General features: G+C 37.4%; 1 long non-coding RNA gene across 2 annotated transcripts in view; it reads right to left on the bottom strand.

Annotated features, from left to right (window-relative positions):
- Positions 1–7,699: 7,699 nt before the first annotated feature.
- LOC112135483 (uncharacterized) overlaps positions 7,700–26,671 on the bottom strand; it is a 34,080-nt gene continuing 15,108 nt past the window's right edge. The window contains exons 3-4 of one of the 2 annotated variants that reach the window (XR_010135554.1): positions 26,323–26,432; positions 7,700–10,119 (exon numbers count right to left, since the gene is read on the bottom strand). This is a non-coding gene — a long non-coding RNA (uncharacterized LOC112135483). Of the gene's footprint in view, positions 10,120–24,903; positions 26,433–26,671 lie in introns of those variants that run through there. The other variant, XR_010135553.1, reaches the window with a different exon arrangement.

Genomic DNA, 26,671 nt, shown 5'->3' with positions numbered 1-26,671 from the left:
TGGTAATATTCCCCTTGTCATTTCTGATTGTGTTTATTTGAATCTTTTCTTTTTTCTTAGTCTAGCTAGTGGTCTATTTTATTAATTTTTTCAAAAAACCAGCTCCTGGATTTGTTGATCTTTTGCAGGGTTTTTTTGTTTCTCAATCTCCTTCAGTTCAGCTCTGATTTTGGTTATTTCTTGCCTTCTGCTAGCTTTGGGATTTGTTTGCCCTTGGTTCTCTAATTCTTTTAGTTGTGATGTTAGGTTGTTAATTTGAGACCTATCTAACTTTTTGATGTGGGTGTTTAGCACTATTAATTTCCCTCTTGACACTGCCTTAGCGGTGTCTCAGAGATTCTGGTATGTGATATCTTTGTCCTCATTAGTTTCAAAGAATTTCTTGATTTCTGCCTTAATTTCATTATTTACCCAAAAGTCATTCAGTAGCAGGTTATTCAATTTCCATGTAATTGTATAGTTTTGGGTGAATTTCTTAGTCTTGATTTCTAATTTGATTGTGATGTGGTCCAAGAGTCTGTCTTTCATGATTTCAGTTCTTTTGCATTTGCTGAGGAGTGTTTTACTTCCAATTATGTGATTGATTTAAAAGTATGTGCCATGTGGCAATGAAAATAATATATATTCTGTTGTTTGTGGGTGGAGAGTTTCATAAATATCTATCAGGTCTATTTGATCCAGTGCTGAGTTCAGTTCCTGAATACCTTTGTTAATTTTCTGTCTCAGTGATCTGTCTAATATTGTCAGTGGGGCATTAAAGTCTCCCACAGTTATTGCATGAGAGTCTAAGTCTCTTTGAAGGTCTCTAAAATCTTGCTTTATGAATCTGGGTGCTCCTGTGTTGGGTGTATATGTATTTAAGTTGGCTAGATCTTCTTGTTGAATTGAACTCTTTACCATTTGAACTTTTTAACTTCTTTGTCTTTTTTGTTTGTTTGTTTTATCTTTCTTGGTTTAAAGTCTGTTTTGTTAGAAACTAGGATTGCAACCCTGGCTTTTTTTCTGTTTTCCATTTGCTTGGTAGATTTTTCTCCATTTCTTTATTTTGAGCCTATGTGTGTCATTGCATGTGAGATGGATCTCTTGAAGATGGCATACCAATAAATCTTTGTTCTTTATCCGGCTTGCCACTCTGTGTCTTTTAAATGGGGCATTTAGCCCATTTACATTCAAGGTTATTATTGGTATATGGGGATGTGATTCTGTCATCATGTTGTTGGCTGGTTATTTCGCAGACTTGTTTATGTGGTAGCTTTATAGTGTCACTGCTCTGTGTACTTCAGTGTGTTTTTGTAGTGGCTGGTAACAGTCTTTTCTTTCCATATTGCTTCCTTCAGGAGCTCTTGTAAGGCAGATCTGGCGGTAAGAAATTCCCTCAGCATTTGCTTGTCTGAAAAGGATCTCATTTCTCCTTTACTTGTGAAGCTTAGTTTGGCTAGATATGAAATTCCAGGTTGGGATTTCTTTTCTTTAAGAAATTTTGAATATTGACCCTCAATCTCTTCTGGCTTGTAGGGTTTCAGCTGAGAGGTCTGCTGTTAGTCTGATGGGCTTCCCTTTGTATGTGACCTGGCCTTTCTCTCTGGCTGCCTTTAACATTTTTTCTTTCATTTTGACCTTGGAGAACCTGATGATCATGTGTCTTGGGGATAATCTTTTTGTGAAGTATTTTACTGGGGTTCTCTGCATTTCCCGAATTTGAATGTTGGCCTCTCTAGCTAGGTTGGGGAAGTTCTCATGGCTGATATCCTGAAATATGTTTTCCAGGTGGGTTCCATTCTCCCCATTTCTTTCAGGTACACCAATCAGTTGTAGATTCAGTCTGTTTACATAATCCCATATTTATCAGAGGTTTTGTTCATTCCTTTTTATTTTTTTTTTCTCTATTCTTGTCTGCCTGTCTTATTTCAGAAAGCCATTCTTCAAGCTCTGAGAGTCTTTCCTCTGCTTGGTCTATTCTGCTATTAATACTTGCATTAAGAAATTCTTACAGTGTGTTTTTCAGTTCTATCAGGACAGCTACATTCTTCTGTATACTGGCTATTTTGTGTGTCAGTTCCTGCAATGCTTTATCATAATTTTTAGCTTCCCTGTATTGGGTTACAACATACTCCTGTAGTTCATCGAACTTCATACCTGTCCATATTCTAAATTCTACTTCTGTCATTTCAGCCATCTCAGCCTCAGCTGGGTTTCAAACTCTTGCTAGAAAGATGATGCGATCCTTTGGAGGAAAGAAGGCACTCGAGCTTGTTGAGTTTTCAGCATTCCTTGCGCTGATTATTTCTCATCTTTGTGGGCTTATCTACCTTCAATCTTTGATTTTTTTTCCTTTGTCCTGTTTGATGATTTTGAGGGTCTGATTGTGGTATAAGGCATATTAAGCTAGCTGGCTTCATTTCGGGGAGATTTTAGGGGGCCAACACTCAGCTCCCAACTCCTGGAGTGCATGTTCTAATGTAGGGGACTTGTATTGGGCCTGACTTTGTTCTCTGGCTCCTCAAGGTTTGGAGTCCACTGTGCTGGGGGTGCCAGGGTGTGGCAGCAACAGCATAGTGCTAGAGAATGTGGGGGTACCTGCCTCCCTGGTGGGCATTCACCACAGCGATAGAGGCAAGGCAGTTGGTGAGGGTGTGGGGGGGCCCTGCTGGAGACTGTGTATGCTGTTGCACTGGAGGTGGTATTGGCTTGGGGTGACACAGGTCTGGATGCCTTCTCTGTGCCCCATAAGCAGGAGTGATCACTCAGGGTGTGGGAGGATCCCCTGTTTTCTGTACAGGATTAGTGCAAGGGTGGGGCACTGGCTAGGTGGGGCTTCCTGGCTCTGGGTCGGCCAAAGATTTGTCTGCAACAGCCATTGCTGGGGGTTAGGGGGGGATGCATACTGCAGTGCTACTGGCAGGGCAAATGAAGCAAAACCCACCCCTGCAGACACACATCAATGAAGTGATGTGGGGAGTTGCCATGGGCTCAGGGGAAGCTGCAGTATAGGGGGGAAGCTTGCAGGCTGATGTGTGGCCATAGAGGCCACCTCTCTGGAGCTTTCCACTGGTCAGGCACAGTCCACAGGCACATAAGCTATGGTGTGGGCCTCCAGAGCCCCCCGAGACTGCCCTGTAAGCAGGCAAGGCCAGGCTGGGGCCCTGGGAGAGGCCAGTAGACCAAAGAGTGCTCAGGTTGGACCGGCCCTGTCTGATGTGCAAGACTACCCTGCAGAGATCAGATATGACAGTAGGGACTTTTTCATTTATTGTATTGGATACACTATGGATCTTTTTCAAACTAGAGACCAGTGTTCTTAATTTCAGAGATATTGTATTATTATTTCTTTGATAATGGCCTCCCTGCCAGTTTCTCTATTCTCTTCTTCTGTAATTCCTGATACTTCAATATCGTATCTCTTGGATTTATCTTCTAAGCTTCTTAATTTTAAACTTTATACCTCTTTATATTTTTGCTATATTTTCTGCAAAATTATCTTGACATATCTTTTGGCACTTCTATTGATGGGTTTTTTTAGTCATCAATTTTTTTCATCTTAAAAAGATCCTACTTGTTCTCTGAATGTTCTTTTTCACAGAATTCAGTTGTTTCCTGGATACAACATTTTCCCTGATTTCTATGAATATATTCATTTTATTACTAATACACATTTTATTTGAAGTTTTATTTTATTCTTGAAATTGTCTCTGTCTCTTCTAGGTTCCTTTTATCTGTGTGACTATTTGGTTTCTCTTTCACACAGGAAATGTTCATCAAATACGTGAAATCCTTAGCCATCTCCTCATACCATTATGATATTCATTTAAAAAGCCACCTGGATGCTCTATGTATATGGATGGGACTGATTAATAGGACAATCTCACTGTGCAGTGATAAGGTGGCAAACAGGTCTATTCATCAGGACTTACACCCCCAAATACCAGCATCTGAAGCTTTTTTCTTGGCCTGCTCAATTTCTTATGAAAAAAAAAAAGCATCTAATCTCTGAGGAGTCCCGCTCCTAGCCAAAATCCTGTGTGATCTTTCGGGCCCAATCATAGGTGCTAAGACCACTTTATCTGGGAGACTTGAAGACACATTTCTCCACTGTGACTCAGTATTCACTGCTTTTCCACTCCTAGCCACTCCCAGTGGCTAAAAAAGTAAATAAATAAGTAAGCAAGCTGGGGATAATAATTCTTCCAGGGAAACTTAAAAGAAACAAATCAAACTCTTTCTGAATTCACACACAAAAGCCAAACCACATAGGTTTTTCATAGGTAATGTCCTACCAATCATAAGATCACAATCTAGAATTACACAAGAAAACCATCTGCCATAAGCAAAAATAGAAGGATTTCATGGAATTAGATCTCCAAGAAATTCATATGAGAGTCATCATGGAAAACTATAAGCATTTAAAATTACAAAATAGAATCAAATATATGTGAAAGAAGAAACTAGAAAAAACATCACACAGGTTGGCAAAAGTATGCTTCCAGATATGAAAAATATAGTCATTAAAATAGCAAATAACAGTAATATTACAAAGTCTCATAATCTTAGAAAGTCCCTAATCTTATAAATTCTGTGGATAGGTCAAACAGCACATTAGACAAAGATGAAGACAGAAACAGTGAAACTGAAGATAGACCTGAATAAATTACTCAGAATATAGTGCAAAGAGGATGGAAATATAAAAAGAAGGCTAGAGACATAAAGTATATAATGAGAAAGTCTAGAATGAGCCTTTTGTGGGGGGAGTGGAGAGAAGAATTTGAAAAGATAATTAAGAATTTTCTAGAAGAAATATGTGAATCCTTAGATTAAGATTCCCAATGAGTCCCAGGCAGCATAAAGAGAAGTAAATCTACACCTAGGCACAGTACAGAACACCCAAGAGATATAAAATGAGTCACACATTTCTTGTATTCACAGTAGAATGAATGCTGGTACTTTTTCCTGAGACAGAGAACAATAAAAGAAGTCCAGGGTTTGGCTGGAAAGAACATGAACTTGATATGGGACATTTTGCTTTGGGAAATCTCTGTGCTGTCAAGACTAGGTGCCAAGTAGTCCCTTGTGAAAAATTTTCTTTCACATTATTTGTCTAAGACAGGGTTTCCTAACCATTGCACTATTGACATTTTGGGCTGAATAATTCTTTGTTGTGGGAAGCTGTCCTGTGCATTGTAACATGTTTAGCAGCATCTCTGGTCTCTACCCACTAAATGACAGTTAGCACTCCTACTAACTGTGAAAAACAAAAACTAGATGTCCCCTAGAATATAAAACCACCTCTAGTTGAGAACCACTGGTCTAAGAGAAGATGGTGATTTGGTATATATAATATCTACTGAGAAGCTACAGGTTGGTTTTTTTTTTTAATGTTCTCACTGATACATTGAGATACTAAGTCTCTTCTAAAGCCCTTCTTACCTCCAAAGCCCTTCTCTCTGATCTTGAGCTATAGTGCACTTCATTTGACAGCTCTCTTTGCCTTCTTGGAGCTTTTCTGATCCATTAGCCCTGAAATAAATAAGACACTGACTTTCATAGTCCCAAAGATTCCTCCATGAATTTTTAAGTCACTATATTTGAAAAGCAGAACAGTCATTCATAATTCAATGGTTTTTGTAACTTGTAAAATACCTTAAATATACTACAATAACCATAAATATTATATTCTCTCAAGTTAAAAGGTCATTCAAAGATAACCTGAGATTTGTGGTGATTTCAATGCTTGAGAGAAAAACAGGCTAATTATCTCTTCCCCTTTCTTGAGGGTTGATTCTGTACACTGAAATAATGAAAAGCTTTGAATCCACTGAGGGCTTAGAGAGTAACAGCTTTTTGCTGTAAGGGGTAGTGCTTAGAGCAATGGCTTCCAAATTGACTGGATGTCTCAGAATCACCTGGAAGAGCTTTCTAAAAACAGAAACTATCTAGTTTCTACACTGAAAATTAGGTCTGGGGTGGCGTTCCAAAATCTGTATTGTTTTAAAAAACTTCCCATGTATACTGCTAGGTTTCAGAACTACTTTAAAGGATGGACATTCCTACCCAGGTGAATAACTATTTGGCGTCATTGCTGACATGGCCCTAAAATAATGGTTTTCTGTGTCATAAGTTAGGGTTGTCGTTAAAGATGTCAGCATATTCCTAAATAATTCATGGGTCAAAGAGAGTATCAAATACAGAAACTTCAAACTGCAAGTATAGAAACAGAATAGAAAGTCCAGAAAAAGACCCACAAAATGCACTCAACTGATTTTCAACAAAGTCACCAAAATAATTCCATAGGGAATGGGCAGTCTTTTCTACAAATGGTGTTGGAACAACTGGATATCCAAATGGGAGAAAAAATAATGAACCCTGACCTCTCCTTCATACCAATTCATACCACTTCATATCAAATATAAAAATTAATTTGGGATGAATGATGGGATCAAGCACAAAACTATAAAGCTGCAAGAAGAAAACAAATTTACAATATTTAGGTAAGTAAGAATTTCTTAAGTAAAACACAAAAAGCAATAACCATAGAAGAAAAAGTGATAAAAATGAACTGCATTAAAACTAAGATCTTCTATTCTTCAAAAGACACTGTAAAAAAGATAAATCACAGACTAGAAGAAAATATTACAATACATAAATCTGACAACTTATATCCAGAATATGTGGAGAACACTTACAACTCAAATAACAAAGAAAACAGACAACCCATTTTTTTAATGGGTTGTCCAAACAAAAGGACTGAACTAACCTTTCACCATACAAAAGTATATGAATGGCCAATAAGCACGCAAAAAGATGTTCAATATCATTATCCATCAAGAAAATACAAACTAAAAACACATGATATGCTACTTTGTACCCAATAAAGTTGCTAAAACTTAAAAGACTGACAATACCAATTATTAATACTGATGTGGAATAACTGGAAGTCTCATGCATTTCTGTATGGAATATATATGGTACAAACACTAGAAAACAGTTTGTCAGTTTCTGATAAAATTAACCATACCCCTTGGCCCAGAAATTCCACTAAATATGCACTCCCAAAAAATGAAAACATGTCCACAGAAAGATTTTTAAAGGAATTCCTATAGCAACTTTATGCATAATAGCCAAAAAACTAGAAACAACCCAAAAGTTCATCTAGAGACAGGATAACAAATTGTGGTATAGTCATACCATAGAATGCTACTCAGCAATTAAAAAAAAAAAAAGAATGAACTGCTGATATAAGCAACACAATGGATTAACCTCAAAATCACTTTGCTGAGGGAAAGAAGCCAGACACAAAAGAGCACATACTGTAAGATTTCATATACACAAAGCCCAACAATCAATGAAATGAATCAGTAGGGACAGAAATCAGCAGCAGTTGTCCATGAGGAGCTGGAACTGACTGGAAGGTGACATGAGAGAACATTTGGGGTAGTAAAAGCATTCTGTGTCTTGGGTGGTGTGTTGGTTACACAGACATATGTATTTGTCAAAACTCACCAAACTGCACAATTAACATATGTGCATTTCACTCTGTATAAATTTTACTTCATTAAAAAACTCATCTAATTGTACCCTTAAGATATGTATTTTATTGCTTGTAAATTATACTTATTTGTTACAAAAGCTTAAAAATGCAGTTACAGGCTATTAAATCTATAAATACAGCAAAATCTACAAATCAAAATTGATATGGGGACAAATATATTCAGAAGAAATTTTATAGCCTTAAATATATTCATTTTTAAAAATAGAAAATGAAAATGAATTTGAAAAATGGCAAAAAACAAGATGAGAAAAACCTAAGAGATCAAGAGAAATTATTAGAAAATAAAAATAGATTTGATAAATACATCCAAGAGCTAATGTCTTTGCAAATATCAATAAAATGGACAAACCTCTTGCAGACTTAAACAACAGAAAACACATTCAAAACATTAAAAGCAAGAATTAGGCTTTATTCACAGATATAGAAGTATGTTATAATGGTGTAAGAAATTTAAACACAGTAATCTAAGCTAAAAATCCTGAAAATAAGGATGAGACACGTGATTTTCTAAAAACACATAAACTTAAATGACTTGAGAAAATAGTTCATCTGGATATCAATAACCATGGGAGAAGTTGAAATTTTTGCCTAAGAAATAATTCCAAAAGCTGCATCATGTCCAGACAATTTTACAAGTGAGTCCTATCGAAGCTTCAAGGAAAGATAATTAACATGCAATTTAAATTGTTCCAGAGCAGAGAAAAAGATGGCACATTTCCAATTCATTTTCCCAAACCACCAATACTCTAATACCAAAGCCCACACATAAATACAGCACAAAAAAGGAAATCACAAACTAATCTCACTATTAATATAAATAACATGCTAATCCACTAGCATGCTAAAAACACCAGTCAATTAATTAGTCACATCAATACCTCTGAAGATTAAAAATAATTATTTCAATAATTGCAAAGATTAAAAATAATTAAAATGAAAGCAATATTAAAATAAATACAAAAGCCGCCTGAAAATAGAAGAAAACTTCCTTAATCTAATAGAGAATAGTTATTGCATAGTGATAGCCAATATTATGGTTAATGATAAAATACAGAGTGCATTCTCATTAAATTCAGGAAGAAGAGCAGTGTGCTCATTACTCTTTTGCATTTTTCTGTAAGTTATAGCCAATGTAATAAAGGACAATAATTTTTTAATTGATGGTTTTTTATTAATTATTATGGATACATAATAGTTACACACATTTATGTAGTGCATGTGATATACTGATACAAGCATACAATGTCTAATGATCAAATCAGGATAATTGGGATAGCTATCACCTCAAGTATTTATCATTTCTTTGTGTTAGAAACATTCCAATTCCATTTGTTCAGTTATTTTAAAATATACAATAAATTATTGTTAAATGGGGACAAATGTCTATTTTCAAGTGATTCTTCTCTATACAGAAAAACCTGAGTAAATAAAATGAAAATGTACTAGTAGAAGTCAGTAAGATAACTAGTTTAAAAAGACACAAAAATCAGCAATATAGACACAGATATTGACATCGATACAGATAATAGATATAGACATAGATCTCAACAGTAATCACCTAAGAAATTTAACAGGAAAAAAGTCCCATCTTTAACAATAATCAGAAACATGCAATACATAAGAAACATCCTAACAAGAAATGAAAAACATCTTATATAATGAAAACTACCAAACTTCACTGAGGCCCAAAAAAGAAAACCTGTTTATTAGTATGTTTAATAACATAAACATAAGGCAATTTAAATGAAGATACCAGTGAAATGCTTAAGAAGTAAACTCAATGATTTCAATGTTCATGTGAAAGAATAAACAAGTTATAACTGAAATAAATTATTTTAAACAATGCTTAATAGCATAATAAAATATGTGGAATATCTTTGTGTTTTACCAAATACAGTTATGCATTGCTTAATAACAAGGATATATTCTGAGAAATGCATCAAGCAATGTTGTTGTTGTACAAGAGTGTACTTACACAAACCTAGATGGCATAGCCTACCACACACCTAGGCTATATGATATTGCCTATTGCTCCTAGGCTACAAACCTGCACAGCATTTATTGTATTGAATACTGTAGGCAACTGTAACACAATGATAAATATTTGTGTGTTTAAACATATCTAAATATAGAAAAAGTACGGTAAAAATATAGTATAAAAGATAAACAATGGTACACCTGTATAGGGTACTTACTATAAATGGAGCTTGCAGGACTGGAAGTTGCTCTGACTGAGTCAGCGAGTGGTGAGTAAATGCGAAGGCCTAGGACATTATATACACTGTTACGGAGTTTATAAACATTTGCACTTGCTGTACAAAAACACTTTTTTCTTTGTATCTTTATAAGCTTTCTTCTAATTTTAAATTATTTTTATTTTTAAATTTTGCTAAAAATTAAGACACAAATACACACATTACTCTAGGCCTACACAGGGTCAGAATCACCAATATCACTGTCTTCCACCTTCACATCCAATCTGATGGTGAGGTACGCAGCAGCAGTAACATGGCGGGGTCACCTCCTATAATAACAATACCCTCTTCTGGAATACCTCCTGCAGGACCTGCCTGAGGCTGTTTTAATAAGTAGAAAAAGTATACTCTGAAATAACGATAAGACGTATCATATAGTAAATACATAAACCAGTAACATAATCGTTTATTATCAATAATGTACCATACATAATTGTATATGTTATACTTTTATACGACTGGTAGCACAGGTTTTTTTACACCAGCATTAGCACAAAGACATAAGTAACATTACACTACAATGTTATGACAGCTACTACATCAGTAGGCAATAGGAATTTTTCAGCTCCATTATAATCTTAAGAGACCGCCATCATATATGTGGTCTGTTGTTCATCAAAACATTACACAGCAGGTGACTATAAAAATATACTATAAAGACACGCATATTAGAGTAATTGGGTATTGTAACAGGGATAGAAAATCAAGAATCAGAACCAATTATATATAACAACTACTTCTATGATGAAAAAACAAAACAAAACAAAACAAAAGTTGAGGAGGTGGAACAAAACGGCCAAATGGAAGCCTCCTGTGATCCTCCCCACTGCAGAAACAACAAATTGAACAACTATCCATACAATAAAGAACCTAAAGAACCAAAAATCTGGTGAGGGATATCACAGTACCTGGTTTTAACATCATATTAAGGAAAGAGAAACTGAAGAGGGTAGGAAAGACAGTCTTGAATTGCCTATGCCACCCCTTCCCCAGAAGCAGTGGCATGGCATAGAGGGAAAATCTGTGCACTTGGGGAGGGAGAGCACAGTGATTGTGGAACATGGCATTGAAACTAAGTCCTGCCCTGGAAAGCAACATGGGACAGAACTCAGCTGGCACCCACAGAGGGAGCATTTAGATCAGCCCTAATGAGAGGCAAGTTGTCCATCCCAGAAGTAAGGACCTGAGTTCCAGCAAGACCCACCACCATGGGCTAAAAAGCTCTGGGGTGGGGTCCTAAATTAATTTGAAAGGCAATCTAGGCCACAGGGATTGCAACTCCTGGGCAAGTCCTGGTGCTATGCTGGGCTTGGAGTCAGCTGACTTGGGGTGCACATGACCAAGTGAGATACCAGCTGCTGTGGCCAGCAGAGTGCTTGTGTCATCTGTCTCCCAACCCCAAGCAGTGCAGCTTGCGGCTCCAGGAGAGACTTCTTTCCTGTGCTCAAGGAGAGGAGAGAGACGAGTAAAGAGGACTTTGTCTTGCAACTTGGAAACCAGATGGGCCACAGTAGCATAGGGCACCAGGCAGAATCCTACAGCCCTCATTCCAGGTCCCAGCTCCCAGACGTTTCTAAACACATCCTGGGGAATAAGGGAACCCCTTCCATTAAAGTGAAAGACCTAGTCCTGGTGAAATTCATCGCCTGCTAACTAAAGAGCCCTTGGGCCCTGAATAAGCTAATAGTAGCCAGGCAGTACTCACTTCAGGCCTTAGGTGAGACTCAGAGCCATGCTGGCTGCAGGTGTGACCCAGCACATTCTCAGCTGTGGTGGCTATAGGAAGAGACTGCTTCTGCTTGAGGAAAGAAGGAAGAGTAAAGGGGACTTTGTTTTGCAGCTTGGGTACCAACTTGGTTACAGTCGGGCAGAGCACCAAGTGGGCTCCTGGGGTAGGGGCTGCCATGAGGAGAGACCCTTCTGCTTGAGAAAAGGGTGGAGAAAACTTTTGTCTTGTGGTTTAGGTCCAGTTCAGCCACAGTAGAATAGAGCACTAAGGTTCTCAACTATAGGCCTTGGCCCCTGAATGGCATCTCTGGACCCACCAGCAGCCAGAGAGAACTCTCACTGCCCTGTGAAGAAGGACATAAGCCTGGCTGGATTTCCCACCTGCTGACTGTAGAAGCTCTTGAGCCTTGAGTGAACATAGGCAGTAGTCAGACAGTGGTCACTGCAGGCCTTGGGTGAGACCCAGTGCTGTGCTGGTTTCAGGTCTGATCCAGCACTGTCCCACTGGTGGTGGCCACAGGGGTGCTTATGTCACTCCTCCCCCAGCTCCAGGCAACTCAGCATAAAGACAGAAACCTTTGTTCGCTTGGGTGAAAGTAAAGGAAGAGAACAAAAATGTCTGCCTGGCAATCCAGAGAATTCTCCCAGATCTCACCCAAAACCACCAAGGTGGTACCTCTGAGTCCACAAGAGCCACAGTATTACTGAGTTTAGGATGTGCCCTAAAGCCAATATGGCTGCAGTGACCAAAGACTTACATCACAACACGCAAGTCCCTCCAAGCACCTGGAAAGCCTTCCCAAGAAGGACAGGTGCACACAAGCCCAGACCATAAAGACTACAATAAATACCTAACTCTTCAATGCCCAGACACTGAAGAACATCCACATGCATCAAGAACATTCAGGAAGACATTAACTTACTAAATGAACTAAATACACCAGTAACAAATCTCAGAGAGGAAGAGATACGCGACCTTTCAGACAGAGAATTCAAAATAGCTGTTTTTAGGAAGCTCAACAAAATCCAGGATAACAGAGAAGAAAGTCAGAATCATATCAGATACACTGAACAAAGAGATTGAAATAATTAAAAAGAATCTAGCAAAAATTCTGAAGCTGAAAAAGGCAACTGGTCTATCGAAGAATGCATCATAGTCTCTTAGTAGCAAAACAATCAAGCAGAAGAAAGAATTAGTAAGTTTGAATACAGGCTATTTGAAAATACACAGCCAGGGAGACAAAAGAAAAAAAAAGAATAAAAAAGAAGAAAGTATGCCTACAACATCTAGAGTCTCAAAAGAGCAAATCTAAGAGGTATTAGCCTTAAAGAGGAGGTGGATAAAGAGATAGGGGTAGAAAGTTTATTCAAAGGGATAATAACAAAGAACTTCCCAAACCTAGGGAATACATCAATATTCAAGTACAAGAAGGTTATAGGATATCAAGTAGATTTAATCCAAAGAAGACTACCTCAAGGCATTTAATAGTCAAACCCCCAAGGTCAAGGATTTAAAAATGATCCTAAAAGCAGCAAGAGAAAAGAAACAAATAACATATTATGGAGCTCTAATATGTCTGGCAGCAGACTTCTCAGTGGAAACGCTACAGGCCAAGAGTGAGTGGCATAACATATTCAAAGTGCTGAAGGAAAGAACTTTTACCATAAAATAGTATATCCAGCAAAAAAATCCTTCAAATGTGAAGGAGAAACTAAGACTTTCCCAAACAAAAGCTGAAGGATTTCATCAATACCAGACCTTTTCTATAAGAAATGATAAAGGGAGTTCTTCAGTCTGGAAAAAAAAGGGAGGTAAATGAGCAATATAAAATCATGTGAAGGTATTCATTAATAATAGTAAAAACACAGAAAAATACAGAATATTATAACACCGTAATTGTAGTGTATAAACTATATCATGAGTAGAAGGACTAAATGATGAACAAATAAAAAATAATGACTACAACTTTTCAAGACATAGACAGTATACAATATAAATAAAAACAATAAAAAGTTAAAAAGCAAGAAGATAAAGTGTAGTGTTCACATTAGTTGACTCTTGGCTTGTTATTTTGTTGTTTGCATAATCAGTGTTAAGTTGTCATCAGCTCAAAATGATGGGTTATAAGATATTATTTGAAAACCTCACGGTAACAAATCAAAAAACATACAACAGATACACAAAACAAAAAGCAAGAAGTTAAAACATACCACCTGAGAAAATCACCTTCACTAAAAGGAAGACTTGAAGAAGGGAAAGAAGGAAGAGAAGACCAGAAAGCAACCAGTAAACAAATAACAAAATGGCAGAAGTAAGCCCTTGTTTATCAATAATAACATTGAATGTAAATGAACTAAACTCTTCAATCAAAAGTAACAGAGTGGCTGAAAGGATAAAAACAAAAAGACCAAATAATCTGTTGCCTACAAGAAACATACTTCACCATAAGACACACATAGACTGAAAATAAAGGGATGGAAAAGGACATTTCATGCTAATGGAAACCAAAAAAATTTTGAAGTATAGCAGGAGTAGCTATACGTATATCAAATAAAATAGATTTCAAGACAAAAACTATAAAAAGAGACAAAGAAGGGCATTATATAATAATAAAATGGGCAATTCAGAAAGAGGATATAACAATTGTAAATATATATGTACTCAACACTGGAGCAACCAGATAGGTAAAACAAACATTATTAGAGCTAAAGAGAACAAAAATCCCAACACAATAATAGTTGGAAAATGTAACACCCCAATTTCAGCATTGGACCGATCATCCAGACAGAAAATCAACAAAGAAACATTGGACTTAGGCCGGGCGCGGTGGCTCACGCCTGTAATCCCAGCACTTTGGGAGGCCAAGGCAGGCAGATCACGAGGTCAAGAGATTGAGACCATCCTAGCTAACACCGTGAAACCCCATCTCTACTAAAAATACAAAAAAATTAGCCGGGCATGGTGGCGGGTGCCTGTAGTCCCAGCTACTTGGGAGGCTGAGGCAGGAGAATGGCGTGAACCCAGGACGTGGAGCTTGCAGTGAGCCAAGATCGTGCCACTGCACTCCAGGCCTGGGTGATGGAGCAAGACTCCATGTCAAACAAAAAAAAAATAAAAAAATAAAAAGAAACATTGGACTTAATCTGACTACAGATCAAGTTGACCTAATAGATATTTAGAGAACATTTCATCCAGTGAGGGCAGAATACACATTCTTCTCAGCACATGAATAATTCTCAAGGATGGACCATATGTTAGGCCACAAAAAAGCCTTTAAAGATTTTTTAAAACTGAAATTATATCAAGTATCTTTCTGAAAACAATGGAAAAAAACTACAAATCGATAACAAGAGGGATTTTCGGAAACTATACAAATACATGAAAATTAAACAATATGCTCTTAAATAATAAAGATCAGAGCAGAAATAAATAAAATTCAAACAAAAAATACAAAATATCAACAAAATGGAAAGTTGATGTTTTTATTTTATTTTATTATTATTATACTTTAAGTTTTAGGGTACACGTGCACAACATGCAGGTTTGTTACATATGTATATGTATGCCATGTTGGTGTGCTGCACCCATTAACTCGTCATTTAGCATTAGGTATATCTCCCAATGCTATCCCTCCCCTCTCCCCCTACCCCACAACAGTCCCCGGTGTGTGATGTTCCCCTTCCTGTGTCCATGTGTTCTCATTGTTCAATTCCCACCTGTGAGTGAGAACACACAGTGTTTGGTTTTTTGTCCTTGCAATAGTTTGCTGAGAATGATGGTTTCCAGCTTCATCCATGTCCCTACAAAGGACATGAACTCATCATTTTTTATGGCTGCATAGTATTCCATGGTGTATATGTGCCACATTTTTTTCATCCAGTCTATCACTGTTGGACATTTGGGTTGGTTCCAAGTCTTTGCTATTGTGAATAGTGCTGCTATAAACATACATGTACATGTGTCTTTATAGCAGCATGATTTATAATCCTTTGGGTATATACACCCAGTAATGGGATGGCTGGGTCAAATGGTATTTCTAGTTCTAGATCCCTGAGGAATCGCCACACTGACTTCCACAATGGTTGAACTAGTTTACAGTCCCACCAACAGTGTAAAAGTGTTCCTATTTCTCCACATCCTCTCCAGCACCTGTTGTTTCCTGACTTTTTAATGATCGCCATTCTAACTGGTGTGAGATGGTATCTCACTGTGGTTTTGATTTGCGTTACTCTGATGGCCAGTGATGATGAGCATTTTTTCATGTGTTTTTTGGCTGCATAAATGTCTTCATTTGAGAAGTGTCTGTTCATATCCTTCGCCCACTTTTTGATGGGGTTGTCTGTTCATATCTTTTGCCCACTTTTTGATGGGGTTGTTTGTTTTTTTCTGGTAAATTTGTTTGAGTTCATTGTAGATTCTCGATATTAGCCCTTGGTCAGATGAGTAGGTTGCAAAAATTTTCTCCTATTCTGTAGGTTGCCTGTTCACCCTGATGGTAGTTTCTTTTGCTGTGCAGAAGCTCTTTAGTTTAATTAGATCCCATTTGTCAATTTTGGCTTTTGTTGCCATTGCTTTTGGTGTTTTAGACATGAAGTCCTTGCCCATGCCTATGTCCTGAATGGTATTGCCTAGGTTTTCTTCTAGGGTTTTTATGGTTTTAGGTCTAACATTTAAATCTTTAATCCATCTTGAATTAATTTTTGTATAAGATGTAAGGAAGGCATGCAAGTTCAGCTTTCTACATACGGCTAGCCAGTTTTCCCAGCACCATTTATTAAATAGGGAATCCTTTCCCCATTGCTTGTTTTTCTCAGGTTTGTCAAACATCAGATAGTTGTAGATATGCGGCATTATTTCTGAGGACTCTGTTCTGTTCCATTGGTCTATATGTCTCTTTTGGTACCAGTACCATGCTGTTTTGGTTACTATAGCCTTGTAGTATAGTTTGAAGTCAGGTAGCGTGATGCCTCCAGCTTTGTTCTTTTGGCTTCAGATTGACTTGGCAATGCGGGCTCTTTTTTGGTTCCATATGAACTTTAAAGTAGTTTTTTCCAATTCTGTGAAGAAAGTCATTGGTAGCTTGATGGGGACGGCATTAAATCTATAAATTACCTTGGGCATTATGGCCATTTTCACAATATTCATTCTTCCTACCCATGAGCATGGAATGTTCTTCCATTTGATTGTATCCTCTTCTATTTCATTGAGCAGTGGTTTGTAGTTCTCCTTGAAGAGGTCCTTCACATCCCTTGTAAGTTGGATTCCTAGGTATTTTATTCTTTTTGAAGCAATTGTGAATGAGAGTTCACTCATGATTTGGCTCTCTGTTTGTCTGTTATTGGTGTATAAGAATGCTTGTGATTTTTGCACATTGATTTTGTATCCTGAGACTTTGCTGAAGTTGCTTATCAGCTTAAGGAGATTTTGGGCTGAGACAATGGGATTTTCCAGATATACAATCATGTCATCTGCAAACAGGGACAATTTGATTTCCTCTTTTCCTAATTGAATGCCCTTTATCTCCTTCTCCTGCCTGACTGCCCTGGCCAGAACTTCCAACACTATGTTGAATAGGAGTGGTGAGAGAGGGTATCTCTGTCTTGTGCCAGTTTTCCAAGGGAATGCTTCCAGTTTTTGTCCATTCAGTATGATATTGGCTGTGGGTGTGTCATAGATAGCTCTTATTATTTTGAGATATGTCCCATCAATACCTAATTTATTGACAGTTTTTAGCATGAAGCATTGTTGAATTTTGTCAAAGGCCTTTTCTGCATCTATTGAGATAATCATGTGGTTTTTGTCTTTGGTTCTGTTTATATGCTGGATTACGTTTATTGATTTTCATATGTTGACCCAGCCTTGCATCCCAGGGATGAAGCCCACTTGATCATGGTGGATAAGCTTTTTGATGTGCTGCTGGATTTGGTCTGCCAGTATTTTATTGAGGATTTTTGCATCAATCAAGGATATTGGTCTAAAATTCTCTTTTTCTGTTGTGTCTCTGCCAGGCTTTGGTATCAGGATGATGCTGGCCTCATAAAATGAGTTAGGGAGGATTCTCTCTTTTTCTATTGATCGGAATAGTTTCAGAAGGAATGGTACCAGCTCCTCCTTGTACCTCTGGTAGAATTCGGCTGTGAATCCATCTGGTCCTGGACTTTTTTTGCTTGGTAAGCTATTAATTATTGCCTCAATTTCAGAGCCTGTTATTGGTCTATTCAGAGATTCAACTCCTTCCTGGTTTAGTCTTCAGAGGGTGTATGTGTCAAGGAATTTATCCATTTCTTCTAGATTTTCTACTTTATTTGCGTAGAGGTGTTCATAGTATTCTCTGATGGTAGTTTGTATTTCTGTGGGATCGGTGGTGATATCCCCTTTGTCATTTTTTATTGCGTCTATTTGATTCTTCTCTCTTTTCTTCTTTATTAGTCTTGCTAGCGGTCTATCAATTTTGTGATCTCTTCAAAAAACCAGCTCCTGGATTCATTGATTTTTTGAAGGGTTTTTTGTGTCTCTATTTCCTTCAGTTCTGCTCTGATCTTAGTTATTTCTTGCCTTCTGCTAGCTTTTGAATGTGTTTGCTCTTGCTTCTCTAGTTCTTTTAATTGTCATGTTAGGGTGTCAATTTTGGATCTTTCCTGCTTTCTCTTGTGGGCATTTAGTGCTATAAATTTCCCTCTACACACTGCTTTGAATGTGTCCCAGAGATTCTGGTATGTTGTGTCTTTGTTCTCGTTGGTTTCCAAGAACGTCTTTATTTCTGCCTTCATTTCGTTATGTACCCAGTAGTCATTCAGGAGCAGGTTGTTCAGTTTCCATGTAGTTGAGCGATTTTGAGTGAGTTTCTTAATCCTGAGTTCTAGTTTGATTGCACTGTGGTCTGAGAGACAGTTTGTTATAATTTCTGTTCTTTTACATTTGCTGAGCAGTGCTTTACTTCCAACTAGGAAAGCTGATGTTTTTAAAAGATAAACAAAATTGACAAATCTTTAGCTCAACTAAGAAAAAAAGAGAGAAGACCCAAATAAATAAAGAAGAAAAAGGAGACATTAAAACCAAAACTACACAAATTCAAAGGATCATTAGAGGCTACTATGAGCAACCACATGCCAATAAATTGGAAAACCTAGAAGTAATTGATAAATTCCTAGGCACATAAAACCTCCCAATATTAAGCCATGAATAAGTCCAAAACCTAAACAGGCCAATCACAAGTAATAACATCGAAGCCATAATAAAAAGTTTCCCAGCAAAGAAAAGCCCAGGACCTGATGGCTTCATTGCTGAATTCTCCCAAGTGTTTAAAGAATGAATAGCAATCTTACTCATACTATTCCAAAAAATAAATGAGGTTAGAATACTTCCAAACTCATTCTATGAAGGCTGTTTTACTCTGACACCAAAACCAGATAATAATATATCAAAAAAGGAAAACTAAAGGTCAATATCACTGATAAACATTGATGCAAAAATTTTCAACAAAATACTACCAAACCGAATTCAACAACACATTAAAATGATCATTCATCATAACCAAGTGGGATTTATCCCAGGGATGCAAGGATGGCTCAACATATGCAAATCAATGTGATACATCATATCACATACAAAAACCATACGATCACTTCAATTAATGCTGAAAAAGCATTTGATAAAATTCAACATCCCTTCATGATAAAAAAAACCCTTAAAAAAACTGGGTATAGAAGGAACAGACCCAGTAATGTGCCACAGACCCATGCTAGTATCATACTGAATGGAGAAAATCTTAAAGCCTTTTCTCTAAGATCTGGAACAAGACAAGTATGCCCAGTTTTACAACTGCTGTCCAACATAGGATGGGAAGTCCTAGCTAGAGCAATCAGACAAGAGAAACAAATAAAAGGCATCCAAACTGGAAAGGAAATTTTATAGCAATTAGAATGGAAGAAGTCAAATTATCCTTGTTTGCAGATGATGTGAGCTTGTATTTGGAAAAACCTAGAGACTCCATCAAATAACTATTAGAACTGATACGAAAATTCAGTAAACTTGCAAGATACAAAATCACCATACAAAAATCAGTAGTATCTCTGTATACCAATAGTGAACAATCTGAAAAAGAAATCAAGGAAGTAATTCAATTTACAATAGTTATAAATAAAATTAAATACCTAAGAATAAATTTAACCAAAGAAGTGAAAGCTCTTTATAATGAAAGCTATAAAACACTGATGCAAGAAATTTTTTTCATACAAAAAGGAAAGATATTCCATATTCATTGACTGGTAGAATCAATATTGTTAAAATGTCCATACTGCCCAAAGCAATCTTCAGATTCAATGCGATTTCTATCAAAATACCAATAATATTCTTCATAGAAATAGAAAAAAAAATCCTAAAATGTACATAGAACCACAAAGAACACACAGAATAGCCAAAGCTATCATGAGCAAAAAGAACAGAACTGGAGAAATCACATTGCCTGACTTCAAGCTATACTACAGACGTATTGTTAAACAAGACAGCATAGTAGTGGCATAACAAGAAACACACAGACCAATAGAACAGAATAGAGAACCCAGAAACAAATCCATACATCTACAATGAACTCATTTTTGACAAAGGTACCAAGAATATACATGGGGGAAAGGACAGTCTCTTCAATAAATGATGCTGGGAAAACTGGATATCCATATGCAGAAAAATGAAACAACCCCTATCTCTCACTATAAACAAGCATCAAATCAAAATGGATTAAACATTTAAATCTAAGAACTCAAACTATGAAACTACTAGAAGAAAACATTGGGGAAACTTTCCAGGACACTGGAGTAGTCAAGGATTTCTTGACTACAATACATAATCACAGGCAACCAAAGCAAAAATGGACAAGTGGGATCATATCAAATTATAAAGCCTCTGTACAGCAAAGGAAACAATCCACAAAGTAAAGAGACAACCCACAGAATGGGAGAAAATATTTGCAACCTACTCACCTGACAAGGCATTAATAACCAGAATATATAAGGAGCTCAAATGACTCTATAGGAAAATATTTAATAATCCCATTTAAAAATGGGCAAAAGATATGAACAGACACTTCTACAAAGAAGACATACGAATGACAAACAGGTATATGAAAACATGCTCAACCTTATTGATCATCAGAGAAACGCAAACCAAAACTACAATGAGATATCACCTTACCCCAGTTATAATAAAATGGCTTTTATCCAAAACACAGGCAATAACAAATGCTGGTGAGAATGTGGAGAAAAAGGAACCCTTGTACACTGTTGGTGGGAATGTAAATTAGCACAACCACTATGAAGAAGTTTGGTAGTTCCTCAAAAAAACAAAAATAGAACTATCATACAATCCAGCAATTCCACCGCTAAGTATATACCCCCCAAAAAGGAAATCAGTATATTAAAGAAATATCTACACTCTCATGTTTATCACAGCACAATAGCCAAAAGTTAGGATCAACCTAAGTGTCCATCAACAGATGAATGAATAAAGAAAATGTAGTGCATATACACAATGGAGTACTATTTAGCCGTAAAAAAGAATGAGGTCCTGTCATTTGCAACATCATGGATGGAACTGGAGGTCATTATGTTAAGTGAAATAAGCCAGGCACAGAAAGAAAAACTTCACATGTTCTCACTTACTTGTGGGAGCTAAACACTTAAAACAATTGAACTCATGGAGATAGAGAGAAGGATGGTTACCACACATTGGGAAGGGTAGTGTGTTTGGGGAGTGGGGATGATTAATGGGTACAAAAATATAGTGGATAAATAAGATTTATTGTTTGATAGCACAACAGGGTGACTATAGTCAACAATAATGCATTGTACATTTAAAAACTAGAATGGCCAGGCATGGTGGTTCACGCCTGTAATCCCAACACTTTGGGAGGCCGAGGTGGGAGGATCACTTGAGGTCAGGAGTTCGAGACCAGCCTGGCCAACATGGTGAAACCCCATCTCTACTTAAAAAAAAAAAAAAAGACAAAAATTAGCCAGATGTGATGGTGGGCACCTGTAATCCCAGCTACTCGGGAAGCGGAGGCAGGAGAATTGCTTCAACCTGGGAGGTGGAGGATGCAGTGAGCCGAGATCGTGCCACTACACTCCAGCCTGGGCAACAGAGTAAGAGACTGTCTCAAAAAATAAAAATAACTAGAAATATATAATTGAATTGTTTATAACACAAGGAAAGTATAAATGCTTGAGGTGATGGATACCCTTTTTACCCTGATGTGTTTAATACACATTGTATGCCTATATCAAAATATCTCATATACCCCACAAATACATAACACCTATTATGTTACCACAAAAATTTGAAATTTAAAAAAATATCATTTTAAATCAAAACAACCCTCTCTGGGAGGAGGAGGAAGAGTTATTCCCATTTAGCAGAAAAGGACACTAACGATCAAAGTGATAAATTAACTTGCTCTAAGTCACCCAGTTAGCACCCAGCTAGGAAATACTATTAACAGTGACTATGTCTTGGAGATGGAATTATGAATGATTATTTTTCTGCTTTTTTATCATTCTATAAACAAATAGAAATAAGAATATTTTTGAAATACTAAAGTGATATAAATTTCATTTCCCATATGTCATGTTATCTTGCAAGTCCCACCTACCTAATCAACAATACTCATCATTTCAGGTGGAAAGAGAAGTGTTGCTCAGTTTACATGTTCAAACCAGAATTCTAGCCCGCAGAAACAGAAAAGACGTGAAAGCTAACCTGGTTAGTTTTTTAAGGAGAATAACAGGGGTTTCTAATATCCCTTCATAATTGTAGATCATAAATCAAGAGAGTCAAGTCTGGCCAACTTGATCAGAATCTTACAAAAAGCCATGGAGTAGACAACAAAAAAGATATGGCATTCCTGCTACCTAGAGAGGAAAAGTAGAAAGCCCTTTGGGCACTGGGAAAACAAGCCCAGAGAGGAGAAAGAAAAAGAGAGAGGGAGAGAGCACACACAGTCATCAAGGACGTCCTCAATTCTACCTCCCACATCCCAAACTTAGGGAAAGTGCAATAAAAATACCCCAGATAGTTTGAGGTGATGCCAAAAGTTAAGGGGGGGACTTGAATTTCACTTTCCACTTGGAATTTTAATAACTGAATAACTTGCAGGACATATAATTCCATTAGTCAATTGGAAAGGACGGCAGAGTTGAACAATACAAAGGGATAGGGGAGGGGTATGGAAGAGGAGTGCTGCTGAGTCACATTAGGTCACCAGCATCAGTAGGAGCCCAGTGGGGGCTCAGTCATCAGTGAGACATGATAGAGAACTTTCCCAAGTTCTCCATGGAAGAGCAACCATCTTCCATTTCTCTTGACTGGAAAACAGGCCACAAGCTACACAACCCATAAAAGCATCAGTGGTAGATGCAGAAAGAATAGCATCAGACACTCAAAGGTGAGGTAGCATGAGTTGCACATCAGCCAGGGGTCAGTGGGAACCAGCAGAGGAACAGTCTTCTTGGGATGGAACTCCCACTACCACGAGGTGATGCAAGCTTCTTTCTCTGCCCAGAGACCAATCAAGGAAAGAGAAGAAGGAAGAGAGTGGGATCTCAGGGGTATGGCAGGGAGAGGAATCCTCTAAGACTTCCCATTCTACCAACAAAAGAAATGTGGGAGTCATCTGAAAGATACCCGCTTAAACTGTAATAGACTATAGCCTGGGATGGGAACTTTTACTTTTTTCCCTACACCATCAACAACAGGAACAATATTAAGCTAGACACAGAAAAGTTAGAAAGCTATATATCTGAGTTTTAGTTGATCAATTTTAACTCTGTTAGGTGTTTTTCCTAAGAACAGCGACCATGTATTTAGTACTAAGATGTGCCAGGCACTGGGCTTGAGGCCTTGCATTTATACAACAATCTCCTAAGGCAGGTGCTATCATTATCCTTGGATAAAAGAGCAAACTGTGCTTTAGAAAACGTATGTAAATTTGATCAAGATTAGACAGCAAACAAGTGACAGAGCTAAGATTTGAACCCAATGCCAGAATCCTCTCACTCTAACCACTATGTAGTACTACCTATATGTTATTATTATACTCATTTTTCAGATGTTTAAAGAGTCCAAGTGAGTAACCCAACCAGCAGGTGGCAGAGCTGGGGTTTAAACCAAAGCAGTCTGGCTGAAGATATGTCAGTTGCTATTTCTTGAACAATTTAAGTATTTTAACAAATCTATTTATTGAAATTGTAAAATCTTACTGTTGCTTTCATAACTTATGTTTCTAAGGAATATACAGACTATAGATTAGGGTAGTAGTAAATGAAAAATGAAAAGCAAAGAGAATATAAAGTAAGTTTGGCAAGGTTTCCTAAGTAGAAGCTTTGTGAACGACAAGCCCTAGGAAGTGAAGGAGTAGAATTATTAGTAGCTGGATGCTGGGAGCAGTGGGAGGCACCTAATTGTTGTAATCCAATGATGAGAAATTACAACTAACAATTGGCTGAAAAAAAACTCTGTGGATTGATTGTACATTCTCAGATCTCTCAAAGCAACCACACCTCCTATGGGAACAAAGCTTCTTCCGAAATGACACGCATACAGAGTAGAGAAGTGTTGGAGAAAGTCTTAGTGTACAGTGGTGGAAGGAATGGGATTGACAGATTAGACAAATGTGATAGTAGTTGACGGTATTATGGGGCTAAGGTGGCCATGCAAGACCTTAGTAGTTGCAGCTGTATTAACTAAGGCACCTTGCACCTGCTTTCAAACAGTGATGAATAACCGAAGAAACATAATTGACTGTTATGCAGGGAGGAAGGGAGAAAGAGGATACGTAAATGTTGAAAATAAAGTTAAAACTAATGAAAAATATGCTCTAAATCCCAAATACAAAATCATGTTAGGATTGCTTTGTCTGTAAAGAGGAAATTGCCTAGGAAATTTTTCTGAAATTCTTTCATGAGTACTCAGGGTAACACTGAGACTGAACAGATAGTTCTAGTTGCTTAACTCAGTTTGTTAAACTGCAATTTTGACAAGGCCAGTGTCTTGAATGTGGATCCCAGGTCAGCCAACTGCCTTGTTTTGGAGCTAACAGCTGCATTCCTAACCTCAGCCTCAATGCTGAGGAGCCTATATACACTGCTGTGTTTTGTATTTGGATTTACAATAAGCTATGAACTACTTAAGAGCAGGAAATACATTTTTTTCATCTCTGTATCCTCTCAACCTTGCATAGCTACTGACACGGTACAGGCACTCAATAAATGTGTGCGTGCCAGCCACCACTTGCTCAGGAGCACAAAATAAGAGAGGCTTTAATCCATCTTTCATAAATTTCAGTTGAAAGATGGATTAAAGCCTCTCTCAATTTGTGTATGGCTATTCTTAATGGTACCTGTGCCATGTTCCTTCAATGCCGAGGTAGGAGGAAAAGATGGTTGAATCTTTCGCTACAGGTACTTGCAAGTGTATAGGAAGGGTGGTGTATAAACATAGTGGTGTTGAATATTGCTTATGAGGGTTATTTGTTTTACCGGAGAGTGAAAAGGTGAATGAAAAGTACACAATTGAGATGAAGTCCTCAGTTCCCTTTAGAAGGGAGACAGATTTCAAAAATTTGCCAACAGACAGAATTAAATGCCATCAATGATCATTTGAAAAGGAAACTGAATTACTACACGGGAGATTTCTGCACTGCACCAGTAGATTTACTACTTCCCAAAGGTTTTTAAATTACATGTCTTCTAACTTTAAAATTCAAGTTTAATTTTATGAATTTCCTTAAACGTGATCTATGTTGTTCTTACCAGGTGTCATTCACCTTTTAGATTTGTATTTTTTATTTTTAAAATTTCACCCTTTTTCAAACACACAAAAAAAATTAAAAGTATCTGCCCTCTTCACATGTTCTAAGGAAAGTGCTATTGTTGCCATTTTAATTTATCTGAGCTAATGTACTGCTCTTTTTAGGCAACAATGCTCTAAATTAAATTATCGTATGTGTTTTAAAACCTTGCCAAAATCTGAGATGAGTTCCTTCTCTGTGCTAGGCTTACTTTGAAACCTGTTAAGCAATGAGGTAGAAATTTCAGGACACCAAGACACAAAAGACCAATCAAAGCTCTCTGATCATTCTCCTCAGGCAACACTAAGTATTATTCAAATATTACATCACAGTTTTAAGCCTTCTGTCAAAAGTGGGAAACCTTCACCCCACTGCCCCACACTAAGCTAGGAACTGACTTGGTCCTGAGGGTTAAACACTCGAGTTTTGTGGACACAACAGCACAAGGGTTCTGTCTCCTTTTATTTATCCCCCAGGATAGAAATAAAGGGACCTCGACAAATCCAATCATAACTCTGGTATCTTGTTTGAGGCAGGTCCCTCTCCATCCCCTAGTTGAAACATTAAAACAGCAAGCAAGCATAATCTCTAGAGATTTCTCAAAGGAACCTAGCAAATACTGCCTTCCCTTGTTGTAATAAATATAATTTATTTTCCTGAAAAGGAGCATGCTGTTCTGAAGTAACTTAAACTTTAAAAGTCACAAATTAATTATCCTATTTTTTTGTTACGGTAATTGCAGAGGGATAGGACAGTGGGCTTCAGGCCCATAAAGGGTATTTAATAAGGGTCTCCCACAACAATAAAGTGAATACTTTAACCAACGGTCGCTGTATTAATTAGGATACTTTCAGTTGCTAATGACAAAAGCTTAAGTAAGTCAATTAGCTTAGGTAAGAAAGGTCATTATCACGTAACCGGTAAATAAGGGATTCAAAATGACAGCTAGACTCACCTCTCACACAGTGTCATCAGAGCTCATCTCTCTCCATTTTTCAACTTTGCTTCTGGTTATGCGCCAGCTTCCTTCTTCTGAAAAGCTCTCACATGCAGCAGGAAAGGTGGCTGCTCATGGACCAGATTAATGTCTTTTTAGCTTAGCAACCACAATAGGAAAGAAAGAATTTTCTCCCCAACATTCATTTATCTATCCAAAGAAATCTGTATGGGCCATGTGGCCACCCCTGAGTCAATCACTTGGCCAAGTGGACAGAAGCATATGTCTATAACCCCATCGCTGGGATTTAGACCCATGCCTCTGTCCACCTGGCCAAGTGATTGGCCAAGGGATTATAGATAGGGTG

Source organism: Pongo abelii, chromosome 9, assembly GCF_028885655.2.
Source record: "Pongo abelii isolate AG06213 chromosome 9, NHGRI_mPonAbe1-v2.0_pri, whole genome shotgun sequence".
NCBI lineage: Eukaryota > Metazoa > Chordata > Mammalia > Primates > Hominidae > Pongo > Pongo abelii.
Note: the sequence above shows the minus strand (reverse complement) of the source record. Positions and strands in the feature narration are given on the sequence as shown.